Below are 7,900 nucleotides of genomic sequence, written 5' to 3' on the forward strand. Positions count from 1 at the left end.
GGTTTCTTCACTTGAGCAGCATTTGGCTTGCTGTTCTTCTTGAAGTTCCCCTTCTTCCCTTTACCCTTTTTCTTGAAACTGGTGGTCTTGTTGACCATCAACACTTGATGCTACTTCTTGATTTCTACCTCCGCAGCCTTTAGCATTGCGAAGAGCTCAGGAATCGTCTTATCCATCCCTTGCATATTATAGTTCATCACGAAGCTCTTGTAGCTTGGTGGCAGTGATTGAAGAACTCTCTCAATGACACTATCATCAGGAAGATTAACTCTCAGCTGAGTCAAGTGGTTGTGATACCCAGACATTCTGAGTATATGTTCACTGACAGAACTATTCTCCTCCATTTTGCAGTTGTAGAACTTATTGGAGACTTCATAACTCTCAATCCGGGCATTTGCTTGAAATATTAACTTCAACTCCTAGAACATCTCATATGCTCCATGACATTTAAAACGTCGTTGAAGTCCCGGTTCTAAGTCGTAAAGCATGCTAGACTGAACTATCGAGTAGTCATCAGCTTTGCGCTGCCAGGTGTTCACAACATCTGGCGTTGCTCCTGCAGCGGGTTTGTCACCTAGTGGTGCTTCCAGGACGTAATTCTTCTATGCAGCAATGAGGATAATCCTCAAGTTACTGACCCAGTCTGTGTAGTTGCTACATCATCTTTCAACTTAGCTTTCTCTAGGAACGCATTAAAATTCAACGGAACAACAAGACGGGCCATCTATCTACAACAACATAGACATGCAAAATACTATCAGGTACTAAGTTCATGATAAATTAAAGTTCAATTAATCAAATTACTTAAGAACTCCCACTTAGATAAACATCTCTCTAATCATATAAGTGATCACGTGATCCATATCAACTAAACCATGTCCGATCATCACGTGAGATGGAGTAGTTTTCAACGGTGAACATCACTATGTTGATCATATCTACTATATGATTCACGCTCGACCTTTCGGTCTCAGTGTTCTGAGGCCATATCTGCATATGCTAGGCTCGTCAAGTTTAACCTAAGTATTCCGCCTGTGCAAAACTGGCTTGCACTCGTTGTATGTGAACGTAGAGCTTATCACACCCGATCATCACGTCGTGTCTCGGCATGATGAACCGTAGCAACGGTGCATACTCCGGGAGAACACTTGTACCTTGAAATTTAGTGAGAGATCATCTTATAATGCTACCGTCGAACTAAGCAAAATAAGATGCATAAAGGATAAACATCACATGCAATCAATATAAGTGATATGATATGGCCATCATCATCTTGTGCCTTTGATCTCCATCTCCAAAGCACCGTCATGATCACCATCGTCATCGGCTTGACACCTTGATCTCCATCGAAGCATCATTGTCGTCTCGCCAACTATTGCTTCTACGACTATCCCTACCGCTTAGTGATAAAGTAAAGCAATTACATGGCGATTGGATTTCATACAATAAAGTGACAACCATATGGCTCCAGCCAGTTGCTGATAACTGTGTTACAAAACATGATCATCTCATACAATAAAATTTAGCATCATGTCTGGACCATTGATAACCCACAAGTATAGGGGATCGCAACAGTTTTCGAGGGTAGAGTATTCAACCCAAATTTATCGATTCGACACAAGGGGAGCCAAAGAATATTCTTAAGTATTAGCAGCTGAGTTGTCAATTCAACCACACCTGGAAAACTTAATATCTGTAGCAAAGTATTTAGTAGCAAAGTAATATGGAAGTAACAGTAACCGTGGCAAAAGTAACAGTATTGGTTTTGTAGTGATTGTAATAGTGGCAACGGGAAAGTAACTAAGCAGAGATCAATATGTGAAAAGCTCGTAGGCATTGGATCAGTGATGGATAATTATGCCGGATGCGATTCCTCATGCAACAGTTATAACATAGGGTGACACAAAACTAGCTCCAATTCATCAATGTAATGTATTTCTGAATATAGTCATACGTGCTTATGGAAAAGAACTTGCATGACATCTTTTGTCCTACCCTCCCGTGGTAGCGGGTGATAATCCCCAAGTGCAGGGAATCATCGTAGCAATTTCCAAAGGTGGAAGTGATAAGTATGGAGTGTCGAACCCACAAGGAGCTAAAGGTAAGATCAATATTCTCTCAAGCCATATCTGCCACTGATACGACTCCACGTACACCGAACGTTTGCTTCCAACTAGAAACGAGAAATAAAACTATGTTGTGGGTATGAAGAGGATAACTTTGCATGGTATCAGAGAGATAAAATATAAAAGTAGGTGTTGTTATCATAAAGTTAGAACATATTACTAAATATTATAAATAGCAAGTGTGGAATAATGGTGGATCGGTGTGCGGAATTGTCTTAGGCAATTGTTAACAAGACCGATAGTCGTCATTGCAATTTCATATGAGGGAGAGGCATAAGCTAACATACTTTCTCTTCTTGGATCATATGCACTTATGATTGGAACTCTAGCAAGCATCCGCAACTACTAAAGATCATTAAGGTAAAACCCAACCATAGCATTAAAGTATCAAGTCCTCTTTATTCCCATACGCCATGTCCCGCTTATCCGTGTTTGTGTTTCAGTCACTCACGCAACGCAGACAATAAGCAAAGCATGGACATATTGCAACACCCTACAGCGGGAATCCCTCACTCTTGCGCGACACGGAGGGCACCATAGGACAGCACCAAAGTAAAACATACAACTCATACGAATCTAGATCATCAATCAACCCAAAGACAAAGGATATCTACTCAAAACATCATAGGATGGCAACACATCATTGGATCATAATATGTGGCATAAAGCACCATGTTCAAGTAGGGATTACAGCGGGGGGTGGGAGAGTGGACCGCGTAAAAGAGATGAGGGTGATGTTGATGAAGACGATCACCGCGGCAATGATTCCCCTCTCGATGGCACTCCGGTGCCACCAAGAGAGAGGAGGAGAGGTTCTCCCCCTTGTGCTTCCTCCTCCATGCCCCCTGGATGGGGAGAGGTTCTCCCTCTGGTCCTTGGCCTTCATGGTGATGGTGGCCTCTCCGGGATCCTCCTCCATGCCCTCCGGTGATGATGGCCCCCTCCGGCAGGGTGCCAGAGAGGGCCTAGATTGATTTCTCGTGGCTATAGAGGCTTGCGGCGGTGGAACTTCCGATCTAGGTTAATTTTTGGAGGTTTCTATATATATAAGAGGTTTTGGCATCAAGAACAAGTCAGGGGGGTCTTTGGGCTGTCCACGAGGTAGGGGGGCGCGCCTAGGTGGGGTGGGCGTGCCTCCCACCCTTGTGGGCAGCCCGTGACTCTTCTGGCCCAACTCTTTTACTCCATGGCCTTCTTATGGTCCAAAAATAAGCTCCGTCAAGTTTCAGGTCAATTGGATTCCGTTTGGTTTTCCTTTTCTGCGATACTCTAAAACAAGGAAAAACATAAACTGGCACTGGGCTCTAGGTTAATAGGTTAGTCCCAAAACCATATAAATAGCATATAAATGCATATAAAACATCCAAGGTTGATAATATAGTAGCATGAATACTTCATAAATTATAGATACGTTGGAGATGTATGAGCATCCCCAAGCTTAATTCCTGCTCGTCCTCGAGTAGGTAAATGATAAAATAAATAATTTATGAAGTGTGAATGCTAGCAAGTGCATAAGTTTCATCAATGATAGTCCCAATCACTTTTTCTACCATCATTATATATCATAATATTAGCTCATCTTCATAAAACTTTTCACGATCAAGTAACAAGCTATTCACATGTTAAAGTATACATCATAAACTTTCTTGAAACTAACAAACTATATTCTCAGTCATCAAATAATTGCAATTCATCTTATTTTCAGGAAGGGTCTATGTCAGAGCTTTGATTTAGCAAACTCCACATACTCAACTATCATTTAATCTTTCACAATTGCTAACACTCACGTGATATTTATGAGTTCAAAGTTTTAATCGGACACAGAGAAAGATATGGGCTTATAGATTCGCCTCCTAACCTTTTACCTCAAGGGTAATGTCAACAATAATAGTTCATGATAACTTACATCCAATTGGATATATATATATATATATATATATATATATATATATATATATATCAGGATCTTTCCAACACAATGTGCTTGCCAAAGGATAAAATGTAAAAAGGAAAGGTGAAGATCACCATGACTCTTGCATAAGGGTAGAAGATAAAAGTAAAAGATAGGCCCTTCGCAGAGGGAAGCTGAGGTTGTCATGCGCTTTTATGGTTGGATGCACAAAATCTTAATGCAAAAGAACGTCACTTTATATTGCCACTTGTGATATGAACCTTTATTATGCAGTCTGTCGCTTTTATCTCTTCCACATCACAAGATCATATAAAGCTTGTTTTCTCCACATTAATAGATCATACATATTTAGAGGGCAATTTTTATTGCATGCATCGATGACAACTTACTTGAAGGATCTTACTCAATCCATAGGTAGGTATGGTGGACTCTCATGGCAAAACTGGTTTAAGGAATGTTTGGAAGCACAAGTAGTATCTCTACTTGGTGCAGAAAATTTGGCTAGCATGAGGGGGAAAAGCAAGCTCAACATGTTGGATGATCCAAGACAATATACTTTATTTCGGATATAAGAAAACATAACCCATTATGTTGTCTTCCTTGTCCGACGTCAACCTTTTAGCATGTCATATTTTAGTGAGTGCTCACAATTACAAAAGATGTCCAAGATAGTATATTTATATGTGAAACCTCTCTTCCTTCAATATTCTTTCATGAATTGTTCAAGTGACCAATTCTACGTTTGCTAACTTTCAATAAGTTTACTACCTATACTTATTCTGTGTGGAGTCATTACTCCCCATGGTATAAGCATATGAAACATATATAAATTCAGATTTATGATATCCAATTTGTTCAACCATTTACTCATAGGATATATATGAAGCACGTGAGTAAATGACAAACTACTCCAAAAAGATATAAGTGAAGGACACCGAGTAGTTAAATAATTAACTAGCCATGGGAGGATTCTTTTTTTCATTCAAGATTTCAGATCCAATGATTTTATCAAACAGCAAGTAAAATTGAAAATACGCTCCAAGCAAAACACATATCATGTGAAGAATAAAAATATAGCTCCAAGTAAGGTATACTGATAATTTTGAAGACGAAAGAGGGGATGCCTTCCGGGGCATCCCCAAGCTTAGGCGCTTGAGTCTTCCTTGAATATTACCTTGGGGTGCCTTGGGCATCCCCAAGCTTAGGGTCTTTCCACTCCTTATTCTCCTCATATCGATATCTCACCCAAAGCTTGAAAACTTCAATCACACAAAACTTAATGGAACTTCGTGAGATAGGTTAGTATGATAAAGAGTAAACCATTCACTTTGGTACTGTCAAAGACAAGGATAATAATTGTTCTCACACAATGCCTACTGTACCATATCATTTCTACAATTTATATTGAGGAATATAAGCCATAGAAACTAGAAAACAAGCAAACTATGCAATGAAAACAGAATCTGTCAGAAACAGAACAGTCTGTAATGATCTGAACACCAACCATACTTATGCTACTCCAAAAATTCTGAAATAAATTGGTGGACGTGAGGAATTTGTCTATTAATCTTTTGAAAAAGAATCAACTCAACCGCACTCTTCTGTAAAAATGGCAGCTAATCTAGTGAGCACACAATTTCTGTTTTTTACAGCAAGATCACATTAACTTTCACCCAAGTCTTCCCAAAGGTCTTACTTGGCACTTTATTGAAACAAAAGCTATAATACATGATTAATACAGTAGCTTAATCATGAGAACACACAAAAACAGTAAGGATAAATATTGGGTTGTCTCCCAACAAGGGCTTTTCTTTAATGCCTTTTAGCTAGGCATGATGATTTCAATGATGCTCACATAAAAGATAAGAATTGAAACATAAAGAGAGCATCATGAAGAATATGAATAGCACATTTAAATCTAACCCACTTCCTATGCCTAGGGATTTTGTGAGCACATAATTTATAGGAACAAGAATCAACTAGCATAGGAAGGAAACCAAGTTTAACTTCAAAACTTTAAGCATATAGAGAGGAAACTTGATATTATTACAACTCCTACAAACATGTATTCCTCCCTCATAATAATTTTCAGTAGCACCATGAATGAGTTCAACAATATTACCATCACATAAATCATTGTTTTCATGATCTACGAGCATAGAAATTTTACTACTCTCCACATAAGCAAAATTCTCCCCATTCGGAATGGCGGGATAACTAGTTCCTAAAGTTGACACTCTTCCCAACCCACTTTAGATGATAGTATTATTCATACTCCAAAATATATAAGTGAAGTTCATGGAGAGTTTTACAATTAATATAGACTAACCAATATCCAAGCTCAGAATGTGTAAGTGAAGCACACGAAGCATTCTATAAAGCCATACTCAAAAGATTTAAGTGAAGCTCAAAGAGCAATTCTATAAGATCATACTTAGAAAATATAAGTGAAGCACATGAAGTATTCTATAAATTGATGAAGGTACATATCATGCTAGCATGTTTCTTAAATAAAAAGAAAAACACAAAGGACACAAATCATGTGAACAAAACAAAAACTGAGGTATACCGATAATTGTTGAAGAAGAAAGATGGGATGCCAAGCGGGGCATCCCCAAGCTTAGATGCTTGAGTATCCTTAGAATATTTACTTGGGGTGCCTTGCTCATCCCCAAGCTTGAGCTCTTGCCTCTCTTTATTCTTCTCACATCGGTAACTCCTTGTTCTTCGAACACTTCATCCACACAAAACTTTAACAAAAACTTTGTGAGATCCGTTAGTACAATAAAGCAAATCACTACCTTTAGGTACTGTTTCAAACTCATTCCAATTTCATATTATAACTATATCTACTGTATTCCAACTGCTCTATGGTTCATACCCTCCGATACTAGCCATAGATGCATCAAAATAAGCAAACAATACACGAAAAACAGAATCTGTCTAAAACAGGACAGCCTGTAGTATTCTGGAGGTTTAGTAAACTTTTGTAACTCCAAAAATTATGATTTTTTTTTGAAAATTTGAACAATTTGTACAGAATTCATGTGCAAAAAGTTTCAGACCCATTTGACTTTCCAGCAAAAAATGTAAAATCACGCGCTACAGCCAAAGTTTCTGTTTTTGTTCTGCACATAGTAAGCAAGCAATCTAATCATCCTACAACTAAAGCTTGGCACATTATTTTTATAATACAAAGGATATATATAAGGGGATAATTATTTACAGAGAAACTTCCATGAAAAATTCTACATTGTTTCTGTGAGCATGAACACAAGTGCTCAAGGTCGACCTCACTTCTTCAATGCATAACTTTCCAATCACTTCTCTTTTTGAAAAACTTTTTAGGCATGAGAGGCAAGTATTTTTTTGTATTTTTATTCTTTAATTTTTTTTGTATGTTTCACCCACAACTAAATAGAAACAAAAATGAAAAACAAAATCTACTTAGTGAAGAAAGCTGATACGTCTCCGTCGTATCTACTTTTCCAAACACTTTTGCCCTTGTTTTGGACACTAACTTGCATGATTTGAATGGAACTAACCCGGACTGACGCTGTTTTCAGCAGAATTGCCATGGTGTTATTTATATGCAGAAACAAAAGTTCTCGGAATGACCTGAAACTCCACGGAGACTATTTTGGAAATAATAAAAAATACTGGCAAAGAATCAAGGCTAGGGGGCCCACACCCTAGCCACGAGGGTGGGGGCGCGCCCCCTGCCTCGTGGGCCCCCTGGAGCTACATCGACCTCAACTCCAACTCCATATATTCGTGTTCGGGGAGAAAAAAAATAAAGAAGAAGGATTCATCGCGTTTTACGATACGGAGCCGCCGCCAAGCCCTAAACTCTCTCGGGAGG

Source organism: Triticum aestivum, chromosome 3A (genome assembly GCF_018294505.1).
Source record: "Triticum aestivum cultivar Chinese Spring chromosome 3A, IWGSC CS RefSeq v2.1, whole genome shotgun sequence".
NCBI lineage: Eukaryota > Viridiplantae > Streptophyta > Magnoliopsida > Poales > Poaceae > Triticum > Triticum aestivum.